General features: G+C 38.9%; 1 protein-coding gene across 1 annotated transcript in view; it reads left to right on the forward strand.

The window, feature by feature from the left end:
* The window catches only part of PTPRK (protein tyrosine phosphatase, receptor type, K), a 311,793-nt gene that overhangs the window by 261,682 nt on the left and 29,335 nt on the right, over positions 1–20,776 (forward strand).

Raw genomic sequence — 20,776 nt, forward strand, 5'->3', positions numbered from 1 at the left:
GAACCACTTGATTGTCTTAAAATGTAATGGGCTACTGCTTTTTATTCTTTGGTATTGGGCCAAGAGAGTACCGTTCTAGCAATAATCAGAATTTAGGCAAGATAGGTACTCCTTTGTTTTCCCTGTCTGTGGTTTTCAAGATCTGCTCTTAGGCTGCAGGAGCATTGCAGGCAGCAGATAGATGAACTGGAGACTAGAAAGCACACTTGGTAAACTGTCCGTTATGCTAACAGTTATTTCCAAGCAGGGGTGGAAATAATTTAAATGAAAGACACGATAGTTGATTTTCCTAAGTAAGAGCTCAGAGTGTTAGCTAGACATAGGGGAGGGTTGATGGGAGGAAGGCTTGTGTCTTTGATAGCAAGTGAGGCCCAGGGCTAAGACTGGCTGCAGAGCTGTGAGAATAAATCATATTGACCCCACATACAGCGGGTTAATCACATGGTGCTCACTCAGAAATACTGTTTCATATTCAAATGAGGACTTAGTTGTTCTGCTTATTGCTATCTCTTGCTTTGACTGTATTTATAGCCATTCATTTTGGTTGCTTGTTTGTGTCAACATGAGAGTTGTTTCGTAGACTCTGGCAGCATAAACAAGGAGGGAGCTTACAAATGCTGAAAGAGTACTCTGCAGAGGCCCAGCACTACTTACATTATCTCTTTCTAATTGCATATTGATATTCAGCATAAAAACAACTTTCGATATGAGCAAGTGAGCATTTAAAGTACTGCCGTGACACATCAGCACCATTTTTTCAATCGCTTCTTTAAATTTAAAACTTGTTCCAATTAAAAGCTGATGACTCTAATGAGGTGGTAGCAACAAAGCATTTTCTTGAGAAAACAGAAAATTAAACGTACTTTTCAAAATGTGTTAATGTTTTCATCAAGTGAGGTAAGCTAATAAAAAGGAAATTAAAACCGTGAGCTAAGTCTTCTGTGAAAAGTATATCAGCATTATCTTTCTTGTGTTTACCTGGCAAGATTAAATGTTTGAATTAAAATATATTTGCATAAACAAATATTTATGTACCACAAGCATGTATTGCTAGGATTTGAGTCAAGGGAGAGTCTTGACAGGCTCAGAAATACCCTAAAATACTGCAGAAATATGGAATGAGGACGAGGAGAGCAGCGGTCTCTCTCATCACAAATTTTCTGGATAGTAATAACAAAATGGGGAAGGAGTTCACCTGGCTTATGAGGAAATTATTTTTTACTTAACCATATTCAGTCCGCTGATGTCAAAGCAGTGTTCACGGGAGCAATAGTCCTGGTGGTTGCTTGTATGCCTTCCTCTGCCGTAAGTGTCACCTGCACCCTAATGGCTGTAGTCTGAAGGAAAGGGGAAATGAGTAGCGTGTTTCTTACCATCGTGCTGTAAATCTTGGCTTTGCCACTCTGGCTAAAGATATGTTTTCGTGAAGTAACTGCATTGCCTGATATGTCAGTACTATACTCCTTGAATGTGGAACTAAAAACCAAAATGTTTTCTCTGACTTCATTTTAATTGATAGATGTGAAATGTGGAGGGAGGCAACATTAGGAGCAAATGCTTTCTATTGCTCTGAAGGAATGCATTTAATAGGGAATCATCACTTCAAAGTAACGTACATTCATAGCTCTCAAACGAGTTACACTGGTGTTCTAAATTGTTTTTAAAAAGCTGATACTGAAATTTTTTCCAATGTTTTCATTATAAAAATAATACCACGACTTGTTGTCCTTGAAGAAAAGTATACTTAATATATTGGTTTATGTATATGTTCATATGGTTATGCTGATTTTTTCGTAGTGTGTAAGTTTGCTTTGAATCATTGACCTAGGAGTCGTCTGGTTACGTTTGTAATATATTCATAGGGAAACGGGGACTGTCTCACCTTACCTAACGCACCCCAGTAAAGCTAATGTACCCTTTCAAAATCCAGCAAATTGTCTAAACTACGTATTCAGTTATAAAAGCAGTGTGTAGTTCTGTGTCATCTCATGTGACTTGAAGCAGCCAACAGCTGGCCAAACTGAATTTTGCCTTGAACATGTTGAAAAGGCATTAAAAATCATAAAGAGCTGGGGTGAAAGCAGGGGAAGAGGAATGGCATTAAAGGTGCACATAAAGCCAAGACAAAATTTCCCTGGTAGAGAAGTTCAGTATTACCAGCGAAGGTACTTTCTTATTTTTACCTCATTCAAGGGTCTGTTGTTATCTACTGTGTATATTCACGCCGATAAGATATAAAGATGGAAAAAGAAATATGGTAGTAATGACATGGTTTGGTGCTGGAGAAGTTCATATCCCTGAAATTATAATCTTGATAATTTAACTTTCTTAAATGTGTTATTTCCCTGACTAATATTTTTTTTTTTTCCCCCTTGGGCAGCTCCCTATTAACATAATTTACACATATTTTAATGCTTAAGGGGTTTTGCATGTATCATTCCCATGGGTTGCCTTCTACCTTTGAGAATTGGTGGAATAGTTTTTTTATTGGTGTCAAACTAATGAAAGTCAGCAAATTTGAATTGAAGCACTCAGACTTTTCCAGTCCGTATATTCCAGGTGCAATGTTCTTGCGCGCTTCTGATAACAAAATGCACTGAAGTGTGAACTCATCTAAAAGATGGTGCCAAGTCATGACTAAAGTATGTTGCTGCTTTTGGTGTCTCTCGAAAAAATGTTTTTAGAGTAAGCTGAGAGGCTTACTAGTGTCTGTTGTATTAAATACACTGAGTTAATCTTTCATGGAAGAAAATATTGCAACAGCACTAGATTAAAAGGTAGTCTCCTGAGCAGTTCCTGTGTACTTGCAGCTGAAGGATGAATGCCAGGGTGATTCTTTGATGGCCCTGATTTAGGGTAATAATAGGATTCCCCCTTTAGCTGGACACCTATTTCCATAAAGCTTTTAAGAATTTAATGACTTTGTGACTTTTGCCCTTCTGCAGATTGGCCTGAATTGGCCAAGAGAGTCCCAAGTTATTAGATATGGACAGAGGGTATGAAAGTTGCACACGTACACAGTCTGTTCACATAGGCTTTGATTCATAAGGAAACCATGTTAAAAATAACTCCTTGTGACACAGGTGGTGGGTAGGACATACCTAAAGCACAATCTCCATTACAAGTATAGCCCAGAAAATGTATGAACTGAACCATTTTAATTCCTTGGATACTTTTAGCCAGTATTGCCTTCCTCTGTCAACCTGAATTCCCTTCCCATTCAGATGCTCTTAGTAACCAGTGATCAGCATCAATTTGTTTAAAACAAACAAACCAACCAACCCCAAACCAACAATTAATTGTTCTCTGGCTCATTACTCTTTGAATCTAGGTAGTAGCATTACCCAGTCACTAATGATCTGGTTTCCCACACGTATAGTAACTGAAGAAGGACAAAAAAATATCTTGTTTTCTGAAGTGCAGAGAAGGGTACAGAGACTTAGGTAATAGGTCAGGTATTCATTAGGTACTGAAAGATGGAGTTATGCTAGGAAATGTGCATTATTTGACAAAAAAAGTGTCACATATAATTTCCTATAGAAAGTTCTCAAACTTACTAAAACTAATTTGGTGAGGCAGAGTTCAATCAGTCCATTACATGCTCATATCACAATGAATATGTGATAACTGAACCTGCCTAACCAAAGTATTGCTAGAGGAGTGAATAAAAGATGTGTGATTCCCATAGCATGCACTTCAGAGTAATGCACGATGTTGACGACTGATCAGTCACATCTTGGAGTTGAATTTGTGTAAAAATTTGAATGAGTTTCCACTAGCACACAACGTTGGCATTTCATTTCACAATCTAAAATGTTATTGGCTGCTAAGGAATGAAACTAGATTAACATGGTCAGAGAAGAGTGATGCTTCAAATTATTTAGCATGTAAATAGATGCTTAAGAGGACAGAAGGGACAGGAGAGCTGTTACTAAGCAGAGAGTATATGAAGTTGATATTTCTGACAGTTTTTAGGCTGCCAAGTTTGAGGTTAACACTGATTTATGTGTATTCTTTTGTTTTGTTTAGGGGACTAGAGAAAAATATTGAAAATTTAATTAGAAGAAATCTACTGTGGCAGTAAATAAAGAAGTGGTGGGCCTGGCAGCTTTATCCCAAAGTAGTTAGAAGGAATAAATGGATTCCGAGGTTTCTCACTCCACGTTTAAAACATGAACTTCATCACCTCCAAAATTATTTTCCCTTGTGGTTTTCATTTGTATTATTAGTTCAGGCAGCGTAGAACTTCTCTATCTCTATGCATGCTTGGTTCATACAGATGGATGAAAATGCCATTTGAGATGATGCGCATCTGGAAGTAATTGTGAAATAGCAGAAAATGACTTTTTAATCTGATTTGAGGAATAAAAAGGTCTGGGTGGTAACATTTCAACTGCAAGTGTGCATTTAGTCCACCATCATTATTGCTCTGAATTCATTCCCACAGCAGTTGGGGATTGATCTAAAGGCCTTTGATGTCAATGGGAGTCCTTCCACTGACATTAATGTGCTTTGGATTAGGTCTTTAGAAGTCATAAATCTGTCTAGACCATAATTATTTCCTTGAAATTGTTCCTGATGATGTTTCTGCTCTTAGGGAAATTTGCGAAAGTCAAATCACCTCCTGTAGCAGGATGCTCAGCTATGTCTGTTACTGATTAATGCACAAATGAGGGAAGATGTCTGATGCTAAATGTATATGAAACAAAGCTTCTCTCACTGTTGTTTTTGTTTGGATCAATGCTCCTACAATGACCTGTAGCTGTACCATCATAATAGGCACTGGAGACCTAAGTGGCAGTATAAATTTAGAGAAAAATGCAGATGTTGCCTAAGTCACATCTTTCTTTTCACTCATTCATAGGAAAAAGCTATTAATATGTTTAAACTTCAGTGGTCTTTTGCATAACGTCTTTCATCTCACAAAGAGGAGATTTTAACTGACTTGCTGAGCTTTGCAAAGATGGAAACAGAATATTAGCATGGCATATTTTCCTCTTTTGTATGTGAAATTGCAGTAGCTGACCGAGCAACCACATCTGCCAGTTCTGATAAGTGATACCTTTTGTTGTAAATAAAAAATTGAATGATCCTTTGATGGAATACTTGATGATGGTTATACAAAAAGCAGTTAATTGAGGGACGCCTCCAGATTTCCAAACACAAAACCTATAATGTGGGTATTTTCATACATGTGCAGAGAGTAACTGTCCTGATTTTGGCAGGGATAGAGTTAATTTCCTTCCTAGTAGCTGGCACAGTGCTGTGCTTTGGATTTAGGATGAGAATAATGTTGATAACACACCGATGTTTTAGCTGTTGCTAAGCAGTGCTTACACTAGTCAAGGGCTTTTCAGCTTCCCATGCTCTACCCACGGAGAAGGCTGGAGGTGCACGAGAAGCTGGGAGGGGGCACAGCCAGGACAGCTGACCCAAACTGGCCAATGGGATATTCCATACCATGTGACGTCATGTTCAGTACATAAACTGGGGGAAAGCTGGCCGGGGGGGCCGCTGCTTGGGGACTGGCTGGGCATCGGTCGGAGGGTGGTGAGCAATTGCACTGTGCATCACTTGCTTTGTATATTCTATTATTATTATTACTACTGTTACTACTATTAGTATTATTATTATTTTATATTTTTTCAATTATTAAACTGTTCTTATCTCAACCCAGGAGTTTTCTCACTTTTACTCTTCTGATTCTCTCCCCCATCCCACCATGGGGTGGGGAGAGTAAGCGAGCGGCTCTGTGGTACTCAGTTGCTGACTGAGGTTAAACCACAACAGTAACAAAATCATGGAATGCAATTACCAAAATTTGATTTGAGTAAAAAGGAATTTAATGTAACAACAACATTTATTAGGTGAAGCTACCTGATTGATACGCATGGGACAATTTTCAGAGAATGTGTTTCCCGTTCTTTGTTATAAGGCACTGAAGAGAAGTACCCTTTTCTGCTTGTTGCTTGACATTTCTAAGAAATAAGGCTTCCTTCTGAGGGTAACAGCAAAAAACTCTGAACTACCTAATGTTTTTTATGCTTATGACATTGCCTGAGCTGAACCATTTATTTTAACTGTATTTGAGAATAATTATGATCAGAAGTATTTTCCAGTTCCTGGCCCCTTTCCTAAGTCTTCAGGAATATGGGCTTATTACTATGTTTTGAAAGAGTAGTTGACTGCTTTTGGTCAGAAAAGTTTCATGCATGAATAGATCTAGTAAATACAATTATTAAATCTAATTGCTTTGGTAAAGAACTTTACTTTTAAATACATTGCATAGTGGATAAGTGTAGTACATGCAAACATTCCTTTATTAAATTTGGTTTGATTTTGAAAGTTAGCTTTTTTAAAATCAGTAAGTTCGTAAGAGGAAACACTAGTGATAGATTTCAGTGTATTAAAAAAAAATCAACCATTAGAATGAAGAAATTTTGAGTCCAAAGATATAATAAATACTAGCTTTCCTTGATTTTTGAAATATTTCTTCTGGGCTAGATACTTAATGAATTACTTTGTACAGACGCTATAAGCATATTGAAATCTTGGGAACCTTAAAGGCTTCCTAAAGAATAAGAATTTTAAAAGTAAGGATTCAGGTAGAGGATTCTAGTTTATATTTAAATATTAGAGAATGAATGTTGATACATTACCTGCCCTAGTTGAAGGATCAGCATCTTAGCATATATGCTCTTTTTGTAGGTGCCTGGTTTCTTAGTTCTCTTCAGCCATTATAAATATTATGTTGTGAATCAGATTGTGGCCATTGACTGTTTTGCATCCATTGTTAAAAAATATGGAGACATAAAGTTAGAAATGTACTGTTTTTACAAAACCCATCAGACTTCTAACTGCAGTAGAAAATCCTTGATTCCCCTGATAAATGCTCATTTTAATTGCATCTCTTAAAATAGCCATTTGCTAATACTGCAGTGTTTTGGTTTTTTTTTTTAGCTCCCCTTTTTTTCTCTTCTTTCATCATTTCTTACTTTTTCTTATGTCTTTACCTTCTTTGTATCATATTTAAGGTCATTTTTGGACATAAGTAATTTTATAAGTGTTTAGAGAAGGTAAACTCTGTCATCACCTGATAGGACTGGACTCTTTAGCCCCATTTCACCTGGACAGCGTGTCCCCACTTTCATTTTATATTGTCATTAACTATACCATTGGATAGAATGGCCCCTTGCAGTGCCTGAGGTTGAAGAGTGTGTGAGGTGGAACAGGCAGAGATTGCTGCCTCTAACAGTCCATCACAGGCATCTCACGTGCACGTTTGGCCCAGGAGCGACAGGAGTTTGGCTTATCTGCGCGGCAGCAGAGCTTTAGAGCAGCCCCGTTGAGGGACAGCGCTGTTTCACCTTTTCAAAGAAAGGAGGAGAAAGGGGTCTCTAGGAATTATTAGTTGTGTTTACATCCAGTCAGTAGTCCTCAGCCAGAGTGAAGCTTCCTCCACATGAGTGGGCATGTCAACACTGACAGTCCAGAGCAGGTTTTGCCACACACATCATTGACGTGCAAGTTGAATTCTGTACCCAATAAAGCAAACAATTGCTGATGCTAGAAATATCCCTACATACAGGTATCTTAACACCATTGTTAGTGCCAGTACAGAAACTGCAGTTTACACTGGATGAGGTCAAAATCAGTCGTGTTTGAAACTGGTTCCAGGAAACGGTGTGTTAGTTTGGAAGTTTTTAATATACACGTTTACTGGATTTGGAAGTTTCTAGGAAAGTCCTAGATTGTTTTGGAAGTGGTAACAAAAACTTGAACGGTACTCCAGCAGTGATAGCATGCTCTGAGCCCTAGCTGGTCCTCACTGTCCCGTAGCTCTGATGTGCTGTCGTTACAGAAGACATCATGGATGCGTTCAGTGTTGAAACAGTAGCAGCTTCCTTACTATGCTACAACTTAGCACTGGTGAAGTAAAAATCATGTATGTGGCAGATTGATGATATGATCATTAATAATGAGGAGTTGATTTCGGTAGATCACACATAAGCCAACACAGAGAGAAAATCAAATTCTTAGAAAGTATGTACGGCTGGTGGCCACAGATCTGGTGGAAAAAGTGCCTGTCAGCAGCTCATAGCTATCCCTGTTACAAATGACTGATCTCACTGAGATTAGCCAAAATTAACAATCTTAACATAGTCAGTCAAAATAATTTTAAATGTTTCCTAGGTTAGAACAGCTGCACGAGCAGTTCTGAAAGCAGGGTAGAAATGACAGTACGTGCTGGAGAGAAGTAGTGGTGGAAGGCAAGGGGAGGTAGTCTTCACCATCTTCAGGTGCAGCCAAAAGGTCTTGAGGTCATGTTTAAAACTGCTAGAAGAAATGGAACCTCAAGGTCAAAACTGCTTCAGTCCAGCTACAAAAAACAAACATAAAATGTTACATTAATATGCAACATCTTAGTGCAGAAGTGATAATCTTTGCAGTTAATCCATCCTTGTATTAACAGCTGCCTAACACAGAGATATTTTCAATAGAAGGCAAAATATTTTGAACAATAAAGCTGCTTACTGTGCACCTGGACAGGAAGTGCAAGCAGGACTTTGTCTCAGAAAAGAATGATGCCCAAAGAACAACTTCAGCAACATCTAAATCAGAAATGTGCTTATTGATTTTTATGAAAATGGTTTATGGCCCTAAAATCAGCATCACTGTGTTTCTCTGTGTCTAATCAAACACTTTTAACTAAATGAAAAGTTCCACCTCGTTGTCATGAACATTACAAGGGCTTATTAAACTATTTGCTTGTCATCTCTGACAGAGTGCTAAGTGAAGTTCTACAGCTAGTCATCTAGAAACAAGAGGCAGCATTGCCAAGCGTAGTAGCACTTCCTAAACACTGTCAAATGTGTTGCAGAGCAAGTCAGTATGGTTGATTGGCACTGCTGCCAAATTACTCGAATACAGAGATTGATGCTTTGTCAGCTGTGTAAGGAGACGATGGCTCTGAAGTTCAGGAGCGCAAACTGCTTTCTGCTCTAATGGGAAGTTGTGTGCTAACCACACTACTTCTGGAAAGATCCTGACCAGAAGGGTACACAGATGGACCTCACGGGAGGGACGATCTTTCTAGAAACCATGTGGTTATCGCACATCTGTCTGTCAGAGCAGGAGGCAGTTACAGGCACTGTTAAAGCGATTTTTGTCGCTAGGTAAATTCAAAGCGTAGGGAACAGAATTATGACCCTGTGTGTGGTTTTCAATGCTGTTGACTTTGGATGTGTGTGGAGGCTTTTGTGCAAATTCAGCAGCCTGGAAAGGACTGTGAATATTCTCTGTGCTTCACAGTGACGTGGTGATAAAGGTTCTTGATCAGGATGGACTTCCAGAACTCTTTACTGTCAAAGAGGTCACAAAACAGATTGCATCCTTTGCCACTTCTGATTAACATTTGCTTTGTTGAGTCAACAGGAAAGGTAACCACATTCAATACCATATAGATGCCAGAATATTTAACCTGCACGTTAAATCAGAGGTCCCATATCTGCTGACTTGTGTTACTTGCTCTTTGCTGATGACTGAGTATTGGTTATTCACACATATGTAAGCAGACTACATATTATTGACTGTTTCAGCCCCTCTGCCAAGTGGTTTGGCCAGGCCATTAGCATAGAGGAAAAAGAGGTCCTGCTCTAACCTTGCTGTGGTGGAAAATACCCTGAGGCAGTAGTCTGCGCTGACAATACACTAGTGAAATTTGAGAGAACAGCAATGCTACTTCAGCAGCATACTTCTTTTAAAACTCTACAGTTAATAGCAAAGTCATGCAGGGAATAGCAAAAGTATTTAGTATTTACTAGTATATATAGTATTTAGGACGTTAAAGCAGCATGTCTGAAATAAGAGACATCTGGCTTCCCACAGAAGGAAACATCTACTGTGCATTAGTTGTTGCCACTCTTTGTATGGCTACAAAACTTGGACAGTTTATGGTTTCCACATCGAGCATCCAAACCATTTCCAATGCACTGCTTTCATGCCCTTGCTGCCATAAAGCTGCAGGATGTTACCTTGAAAGCTGCACTCCTAAATTGCTGTCACATTGTCAGCACTGTAGCAAAACTACAGGACGTCCAGTTATGCCAGACCTAGTTCTCATGTTGGACAACAGATTGCCCAAAGTCAGTTTCTACGTGCAGTTGAAATGCAGAGAAAAGCTCAGAGGTTGCATAATGAGGTAGTTAATGGCAAGTTTAAGGCCAATCTTCAGTTATGTGTCATCAGTTTCACAGTGTGGGAAATTACGTCTGAAGATTTTCTGCTCTGGTAAAGAATAGGTACTTAACACCATCATAACATGCAAATAAAATCAGAATGGCACTGTATGGTGTAAGTGAATATGGTAGCAAAACAAATGATATCTGTACACTTCACAGTATCATGAAAATGGGCCTCTTCGGGGGAAAATAAAACCAAGTCCTTATGTACTGATGGCAAACAGGCATCATAATAAATCTCTTTTCATCCCCGGTGCTACTGTATTTCTGACTTTGCTATTTCAAAGGGCTACTTATGGAAGATGTAAATCATATTTTTTGTAAACACTGGCACTGGTTGCCCAGAGAGATGGTGGATGCCCCATCCCTGGAAACATTCAGGGTCAGGTTGGACGGGGCTCTGAGCAACCCGATCTAGTTGAAGATGCCCTTGCCCACAGCAGGGGGGTTGGACTAGATGACCTTTAGAGGTCCCTTTCAACCCAAATTATTCTATGATATGAATATACATTTTAAAACATTTTCTGATCGTACATCTTATTATGGAGACCATTAGATAATGACAGGAAAACCAAATTGTTGACTATTTGCTGGAACTGTTGAAGGAGTTTTTGCTATTATATCCATGTTTTTAATAATAGTGAAGGGATGACTTTTTCCATATGAGAGAGGGAGAGGGTAGGATTCCACAATTACTGTAATTGGCATTCAAATTGCCTCAACATATGGAAGGCAGTTGATTTGCACAAGTACAGGCGTTTTTTAATGTGAACCTTAATTTTTATGTACATTAACACCATCCAGATTATCTGAATTGTCTGCTTGTTTTGTTGATCCGTTACAATAGAAAATATATAGTCAAGCAAATCTCAAATTAATCCTTGATCTCTTTCTAATTTCTCAGATTTTGCTGAATTGAGGTTATCATTCCTGTTTTGAAATGATGGTGCTGCATTCCCTAGAATTTTGTAGCAGATTTTATAAGGACTGATAATTCAACATGCTGTCATTATTTTCTGCAGATGTAAACAGATCTTGTCATAGTTCTTTAGTGTTTCCCACTTCTAGTAGTTCATAAAGATTTAATACTGAAGGACTGTTGTGGTTTAACCTCAGTCGGCGGCTGAGCACCACACAGCCGCTCGCTCACTCGCCCCACCCCCCGGTGGGATGGGGGAGAGAATCAGAAGAGTAAAAGTGAGAAAACTCCTGGGTTGAGATAAGAACAGTTTAATAATTGAAATAGAATAAAATCATAATAATAATAATAGGAAGAAGAAGAGTATACAAAGCGATGCACAATGCAATTGCTCACCACCTGCTGACCCATGCCCAGCCAGTCCCCGAGCAGCGGACCCCCGGCCAACTTTCCCCCAGATTACGCACTGAGCATGACGTCACATGGTATGGAATATCCCTTTGGCCCGTTTGGGTCAGCTGTCCTGGCTGTGCCCCCTCCCAGCTCCTTGTGCACCTCCAGCCTTCTCAGTCGGTAGAGTGTGGGAAGCTGAAAAGTCCTTGACTAGTGTAAGCACTGCTTAGCAACAGCTAAAACATCGATGTGTTACCAACATCATTCTCATACTAAATCCATACAGGGCTTAGTATCTGATATTATTCCAAAATTTAGAAAGGTTGTCAGCTAATTCCCATTCTGCTTGAAATCACTGAGCCATAATGTTTATACAGGGATTTACATCCATGTGTTCATCTTTCATAGCACTTAGTTTTGTACACCTAATGGAAAGGATTACCATTCCTTGCCCTGGTGTAAAGGTTTTTAAGATACTGGACTGTGAAACCTGGGCACCGGGTGCTTCATCTGCTCAGTGAAATATCTAGAAGGAGCCTCTGTCCTCTATATCTCAAATGTGATCAAAGATGACAATTGTTGTATGTAATAATACATTTCATTTTCTACTCACACATTTACAGAAAATTCTGTTATAGATATCAGATAGGAAGGTTGATTTTTCAGATTACTTTGTCTATTGAGGAATATATGTCACAAGTCCCCATGAATAGCCATCAGATATTAACCATCAGGGTTAGACTGGATTTTTGATCAATAACTTGAACCATGGAGTGTGCCATTGCTGTTACCAACCACTTACATGTTTCAGCCTGGATCATGCCACACACTAAGATGGGAAAGGATGGTGGCTATTTGCAGCAGTCACTACCTATTTGTAAATCTACCAAGTTCTTATTTTGCTTTTGAACAGAATTTAGAAACCCTCATTCTACATAAGTAGCTGGCAGTTCAGGGACTGAGAGATGGCAAACTGAATCTTATTATATGCTTGTCCAAATATGAAAGCTGGTAGTCTGGTTGCCTTTGTATAAAAAGGTATTGCTTACTCGGCATAAGCTGTGAAGCATGATGTTACTTAACCAAATCAAATAGCTTTAGTAATACAGATTTAATTCAAACTGAACTGAAGAGTTTTCTCAGACTCAGAAAGCGAAATCAATTTGTGCATGTAGAGAATCGAGCAACAGAAATCATAACTTCCTGGATGTCCCTTTTTTAGTAATATTGGTGAAATTTGGACAGTGAAATTTTATACCCATGGAACAGGACCCGCTGAAACTATTTTTCCAAATCGTTTTGGGAAGTACAAATCTTTTCTACTTTATTTTTGAGTAACGTATTCAAGGAACTGTTTTGGATGAATGCAGACGATTATTTAGGTAAAACAATTTGGTTTGCTGGAGGAGGAGGTCTGTGGTGCTTGGAGATATCATAATGTAACCTGATAGATCGTAGGCACACAGCGCTGCAGTGTTTGGCGGACAGTGAGTTGACTTGCAGAAGCTCAGCTGCAGGAAGGTCTGTTCAGTTGTTCATGGCAGGCCTCCTGAGTCCTCTTGTGTTTGTGATATAGAAAAGCTCAGCAGAGCCCTTGTTCTTCAGAGACGGAGTAGCTGCATTGTGTTTTGAGTATAGTCTGAGGATGTAGGACTTCTAGATTTAATGGTTGGCTGCTGACCCAGCTGTTGGATCTGAACCTGGTAGACTTCTGTATGAACTAACGCCTGTAGCTTGGAGGAAAAGAGGAACTGTACCCCACCTGGGTACAGCTGCTGCCTGAGCCTACAGCAAGTGTGTACCGCCGCGTCTGCCACCAGCCAGCCCGTAGAGGTGATAAGCTGTTTGGGCAGATATGTAGCATGTTGTGCATAGCTGGGCCCACACAATAAACCTGTCGGGGACCCAACCGCGACATGTAGCCTCTGTCACTGCTGAGGTGGGGTTATGCTGCCAGACCAATAGAGCCCTCATTGCTATAATTACTCATTCTGAGATTTGGGAAAATCGGAATGTGTCCGTATGCTGAACTTGTTGAACACTTGACTAGTTTTTTCAAAACTATAAAACCAAGTGACAGCTGCTTTTTATCAAGTGATAAAATTTCTTAAAATATTTCTCCTTCCATGTTTGAGCTGCTTGCTCAACCTCTCTTCAAAGCAAAACACATCAGGTGTACGGCATACTCCATTCAGCTGTGTATGGAGGTTCCTTGAGCCCTACCCAATGCAAAGTGTTTCATCAAGCCAAATTTTGTCATTGCCATCGCTGGCCATGACATAATAAGAAATAAGATTTGCAACAAATTGTCTTAACATTTGTTAGCCTAAAGGGGAAATATAATCATGAAGGATAAGCTGACTGTGTCTTTTATCTTTTTCTCTCCCTTCTGAAGATGTAGCTATTCCCTGTTTGAACATGGTTAAGGTAGTTAGAACCAATTTATTCTGTGGTAGAAACATTTGAGACAGAAACATAAATGAAACATCCTAAACCAGAAGCTAAGTACAGATTTAAGATACATTTCTTTTGCCAGTTTTGAAACTGGCTACTGTGTTTTAAATTCATTTTTGATGAGAACAGATACTTTCAGCCGTTTTCCTATCCTGCTGGTGTTTGTGTAACATTAATTTTGAGAACTATGTGGTCTTTGTCTCCTGATTGAGTGTCTAACTAGATGTTTTACAGCAAAGTAAGAAAAGTTATCGTCATAATGAACACTAAAAAAACTTACTTCATCTGTAAGCATGATGGCTAGCTTGTGATATTTACAGTCCCACAATGTATTTTTAACTTGGTTAAACAAGTTTGAGGACTTGTTTCTGGTTTGGGGTCAGACATATGAAATATGAATGTGTGCTTTCATGTTTGTGCTGAGGCCTTTCCACTGTCTCTTCCATTTTATTATTATTGCTGTCCAGTTTAATATGAGGTATTTCAGCTTTTCTGTTGGGAGTTCTATATTAAAGAGAAAAGGTCTTGTTTCCATCGTGACATACAACGTTGCCTTTCCTAGCCATGCCTGTGCTCTCTGCACAGTGTATCAGAGCTGCTTTTCTGCAAACAGAATAGCTCATTTCTTTAACAGCCCATTCATACAAAAATTAATATTGTAACTTCATTTTCAGCAAACAAGCAATGGCAAATCAACAAGTGTCAGGAGGCAAAAGAGAATATATGTTCTTGTACCTGAACGATTTGCGGCATTTTTTGAGTTACGTTACGGATTCAAAGCTGGATGCTGGATCTCGCCCCATTTCTCTGTGTAGCTGTAGATGTCTCTCTTGGAACTGGACATCTCATTAGGATCAGAGCGTGAGATTTTGGTTGGAGGATTGCTCTCCACTGGTTTTTAACTATGGAGCAAAGGGAAAAAATACAGATACTTCACCTGTATAGAGTGAGCATAGTTATTGCGGCTATGTATATGTTGAACAGTGGCTTGCAAAATAACAATAACAAACTGTTTTTCCTATGCTCTGAGGACTTTCTTTCATTTTAAAGTCTGGCTTTTATTCCACGTACTGAATTTCTCCACTCACATCTAACAATGTGATTATTAGTAAATTCCCATGAGTAGTTTTGGAGAAAGATGCTGTCTTAGGCATATTTTAAGTTTTTCAAGACAAAAAGGACTTGGTATCAGAATTATTATTGATTTCCAGTCACTGTAAAGTACACACACATCACAATAAAGGTTAAGTGCCTAGAAGAATGTAAAAGAGCAGCAACTTTAAGTAAAAAGAAATTCCAGATTAAAAAGAAATCAGACTAAAGTAAATGCAGTGAACTACTTCCTTTATGAGTAAGTCTGGAATTTTTTCTTCATACAGCTACCGTAAACAGGATGTTTTCTCTTCTTGTTCTTAATGCAGAGATGAACACATCAATATTTAATTTGACCACAAGTAATATATGTATTGCATTTAACCCCAAATAATATATTTCAAACTTTGCCTGTTTCTATAATGATGATACGAATTTATAAGTCCTTAATGCCCTTAATACTGCCCATATGTTGTGCTGAAATCCTTAGGAATCTGTAAAAATAAAAATCAAAAGATAGTTATGGGCTCTGAAAGCTGAAAACAGACCTAAGCCAGTCTAACAGCTAAAGATTTGTCAGCTGGATCCTAATGCTCCTAAACCTTTGGCATAACAAATGTTGCCTTTGAGAACTTATTCATTATATCTGGGCATCTTAAATCACTCTACAGAAATAATATAAAATAAAATGTTCCACTTCTAAATAGAAGGCATGATCCTGGCATCTGTGCTTCTGCCCCAAGTGCTGTCCTTCTGTGCCACAATCAGCATGAGCTTTTCTTAGATTTATGCTTGTGGGCATATGGACAACTGGAAGTCATTTGGAGATGTCAGTTGTCCTCATTTTTTTTCTTTTATCCTTATCCACTGTCAGTTGCTAAGGCTGGTACTAGTTTTACTCTGAAGCAGTGTGCAGTCAGATTGCTTCATGTACATTTTTGAATTTCAGAAGCAGAGAGCAAGAAAAGCCATTAATAAGGACTAGCATGTGTGTATATACAGGTATTTTCCACCAACAGAAGGTGGTGTTGATTCCTCACCCTGTGTAAAAGCTCTGTCTCAGGTTTTTACATACACTTGCTGAATACCTTCTAAAGACTAGTCAGATGGAAGCAATCAGGTGCTCTCATCAATTTATAGACTTCCCATGCTTGTTTGAAACCCAAGACTTTTAAAAGCTACAGATCATTACTAGTTTGGAGGCTACCCTGCCCATGGGACTAAGAATTTCTGCTAGTCATCCTGTCTTTTGTTGGTAGCCTTTTGTTAGGCGACAATTGCTTTCTTCCTTTCGCACCAACTATTCATGTTGCTGGGTTTTATTTTCCCATCCACTCATAGTAAACTGATGCACCAGCACAGCATTATAATGAATTTCTATTTGGTTAGGCAAAAGTTGGATTGTCATGAGTAATCGAATTACTCCTCTGGAGACAGGATTTCTAAGTAAAGTGATGAGATGAAGCGATTACAGCTGTAACCCTTACAAGCATAAAAAGATGTGTTATGCTAATCCTTTGTGAATGGGTTGAATTGAAAGTGAGGTGAATAAAAAAGAATGCTCTTGGAAAAAGAAGGGGATATGAAAGGACTACTGTGTCATTTATTCCCTTTTCATTCATCCTCTGTTGCTATAGAGAAAAAAAAAGTAGTGGTAAACTGGAGTGCTTTACCTTTCAGGTCTGTCATTCAAATCATTTAATCTTAAGCTGCCTGAAATTTTGTGTAAAAAAATCAAGGGGGGGGGGGGGGGGGGAGGGGAAAGGATAAACACAGCAAAAAGAAATGTGTGAAGAAGTGCCAGTAAGTGTAGGTTGCTTTTTTTAGGTTACTAAACCTGGTATGACATTATCTTACCTAGGTGTAAAAACAGCAGAGTGAGGAGGGGGAGAAAAAAACACTGAGGAAAGTATGAGTTAATGCCAAACATTACCTTTATCTGCAAACATTTATAGCCCGAGTGTGAGATCCTTGTTACCCCCAGGCTTGTTTATTTTCTGTTTCAGCTTTTTCAGCTGCTAAATAGGAGTGCTCTGTCTCAAGTTAATACCTGAAAAGACTTAAAGGTTCAACTAGAAGGGAGAGGTGGCTTGTAAATTACAGTGTAGTAATTAACTGACTAGAGCAGCATAAATAGGTTTTGTTAAATGGAGAAGAAGAAATAACTTTTTGTTTTTAGACGACCAACCTGAATATAAACAACCAATGGTATAACTTATTTTTTGGTTTGTTTTGTTTTCTAAGATTTCAAACAATTTTCATTATTGCTTTTTTCCCCCCCTCTCTGTATACTTTTCAGGGGGAGAGGGGTGGGGTGGTTGACCCTGGCCAGCAACTAAGCACCCACCCAGCTGCTCACTCACTCTGCTCACCAGCAGAATGGGGAGGAGAATCAGAAGAGTGAAAGTAAGAAAACTTGTGGGCTGAGATAAAGATTAATAAGTGAAAGAGAGATTTATGTATTTTTTAAAAAGTGATGCAAAGCAGTCACTCACCACCTCCCACAGACAGCCCAATGCTCAGCCAGCCTCTGAGCTATGGTTACTCTGGAATTCGAAAATCACAGCTTTTATTGCTGAGCACGGTCTCACATGGTATGGAATATCCCTTTGGTCAGTTGGGGTCAGCTGTCCTGGCTGTGCCCCCTCCCAGCCTCTTGCTCACCCCCAGCCTACTCGCTGGGCGGCAGCATGAAAAACAGAAAGCCTTGATGCTGTGCAAGCACTGCTCAGCAATAACTGAAACATCCCTGTGTTACTGACGCTGTTTTGGTTACAAATCCAAAACACAGCACCATACAGACTGTGATGAGGAAAGTTAACTCCATCCCAGCCAGACCCAGTACATTCTCTAAGAATGCTTACATTTTATGGTCATGTTTTTCAGCATACTACCTTTCCAAGGAGAAGATTGGGGAAAGTTTGCGCAAAATTCCTTCCACTATGTCTGCCTAAAGGGATGATTCAAATTTGGTATTCTGAAAGTTTCATATTAATGAAATCCTCCATTAGCTCTAAATTTGGAAAAAAATACCAGTGGGCACAGGGGGATGAGCTGTTTATTGTTCCTGTCAGATATCAGAAACTAACTGGAGTTTAAGAACAGAGCCTTTGAAGGAAAAGGAGAAAGAATATAATTTCCAGAGCTACTACTTTACACTTGCATTTCCCCCAAATTCCTTGAGTAAAACCTCCCTGGAAAGACTCTGTTTACTACTCTCTTACTGTTTTGCCCACATCCCTCTTGAAATCTTTAAGATATTAGCCAAGGTGAAAAAACTTGTTTTAACCTTAGAAGTGATTTTCAAACCATTCCTGTTTATTTCATCGTGACTGGAACAGACCCTTGTGCACAAGGAGTCCTGTCTGAAAAGGAAGGGATAACCCAGCTCTGAAACTAACTCGCCCTAATCTCAGCTGTAATCTTCCCTCATCCAACATTAAAGACAGGGATGAAATCCAAGCTGAAATCTTTCATTACTAGAGTATTTGGTGGCCCAAACATGTGAGAAAGGTCTTTGCAAAACACCTGAGTGGGAGTGTCTTATACTTGTTACCCACCTGAAGTAGCGCAGGCATGGTGACAGTGCGATGGGAGAAGGATATTTGGTTTTAATGAGGGAGTACCTGCCAGTATAAAAAGCTAATTCTTCTAGGGCTACAGGATGAAGAATGTTTGGCTCTTTTAGAAAAAACTGTTTTAAATTGGCTGTTGCTGTCACTGGGCTTTCAATCAGCAATTGTAATTAAAGTTTCTTAAATATTTATGGTACTTTTCACCCTTGCCAAAAGTCGAGATCAGTGTAAGATGGTTCAATGCAATGAAACATGTTTTGAATTCAGGTTCACTAAGTAAACATTGTTAAGTCAATGAGTGAGAATGAAATTTAGTTAGTGTATTGCTATGCAGTAAAACATGTCATGTGTTTTACTGTTTCTTGAAAAGGCTTTACAAACACCCAATAAACAGAAAATTGACATTATATAAGAAATATTTTCTGGTGATGAAACTGATTTAATAAATACCTGCAATATCTATGAATGTTTAATAAAGTATTTTTTGGTTAGTGGGCATAAATACGTTTTGCTGTAAATGAATGAAAGTAAGATTTTTTGTGTATGATTCTGCTGGGAGCTTAGAGCCAATACATCTAAGAAATTGTTGAAAAATTTTGCAGTAGGTATTGCTTTTATGTAAACTGGAAGTCCTTAAATTGTCATCTTTATTCACTACATTTGATGAAGCAGAAGATGAAGAGGCTTAAAATAAGGCTTTTCTTTTAGTAGTTTGTATTAAGAGTGGTTGAACCACTCCTCTGTTTGTCCATACTGGCATAGCCCCACTGATTTAAACTGAAGGTCCGCTCTCAGATGCGTATGGAGTTGTTTGATTTTCCAGGTCTCAAGAGAGTAGCTGAATGTAGAAAATAATTGAAGCAAACTGGAACATTTTGAGCTTAAAAAGTGTGTTTTTTTAAAAAAAAGCCTCTGTGTTTACAATACAAATACCAAAAAAGTTTAAAAGAGTAAATGGACTCTGAAATTTGGTCCTTGCTTTGCTTATATTTAGGCTTAATCTCATTTTGATGCGTTCATTTGGTCAGTAAACGTTACAAGAGAAAGGAGCATATTTGCTACAACTAAAGTTGAAGACTTAGTATCAGTGACCTGAGGTAATACATATCACAGGGGGGTTGATCTGTAATTCACTCCATGCAGATCTGACAGTGCATTTCAGACATGATTTGTAATGATATTTATGTTCTTGTTCTGCCCGTCTCACAAAAACGCACACGATTTATGCAGTTAAGTGGTAGTTTTGTTCTGTTGCAGCACGTGTAGTAGCATCTGGAGTTCCCATTGCTAACCAGCACAGGGGATGGCCTTTCTAGAGTGCGCAGTAAAGTAATGTTTGCAAGAGGTCTGGGATTGTGCCTTCTGAAAGAAGGAAGAAAGAAGCCACTTCTTTTGCTCAGAGATCCACGTTTGTGTTTGCTTCTCTTTTCATTGGCACGAATGGCTCAGATTCATGTAGCAAGGGAATACAATTCAAGTCCAATTTAAATTGACATTTACAACCAAAAATCATTTATTTCATAAAAAATCATTTCTTTTTGTCACTAAAGAATTTTAAACATTTTCTATATCAACCATTACCCTTTCTTCTTTTTTGTATTTTATGCTTGCTTTCTTTTGCTGGTTTCCTTTTTGCTGTTTTTTTTCTTTTAGTCCCATTCTTTTTTCATCGTGTTTTCCTTGTTCTGCATATCTGTTTTCCAGACTCTTTTTCTTTTCATTTCTGATTTCCCTTGCTGTGTCTCTGTATTTTCATTCTCCTGTCAGACCTAGGGCAGCTCCGTTAACCACAAACTGTCTTTCTGCCACTAAACCCTGAATCGCCGCTCTTTTATCTCTGCAGTCTTTCTTACGGCAGGGTTTCTCCAGCCCTGGGGTCCCCTGGGGAGAGGTCCACAAACAAACGAGGAGAGCATTTCAGGGAGGAAAGCCATAGAATCATAGAATCACAGAATCATTAAGGTTGGAAAAGACCTCCAAGATCATTGAGTCCAACCATCGAACCAACACCACCATGCCCACTAAACCATGTCCCTAAGTGCCGCATCTACACGTCTTTTAAATACTTCCAGGGATGGGGACTCAACCACTTCCCTGGGCAG

This window comes from Pygoscelis adeliae, unplaced genomic scaffold, assembly GCF_000699105.1.
Source record: "Pygoscelis adeliae isolate BGI_AS28 unplaced genomic scaffold, ASM69910v1 Scaffold54, whole genome shotgun sequence".
In the NCBI taxonomy this organism is placed as follows: Eukaryota; Metazoa; Chordata; class Aves; order Sphenisciformes; family Spheniscidae; genus Pygoscelis; species Pygoscelis adeliae.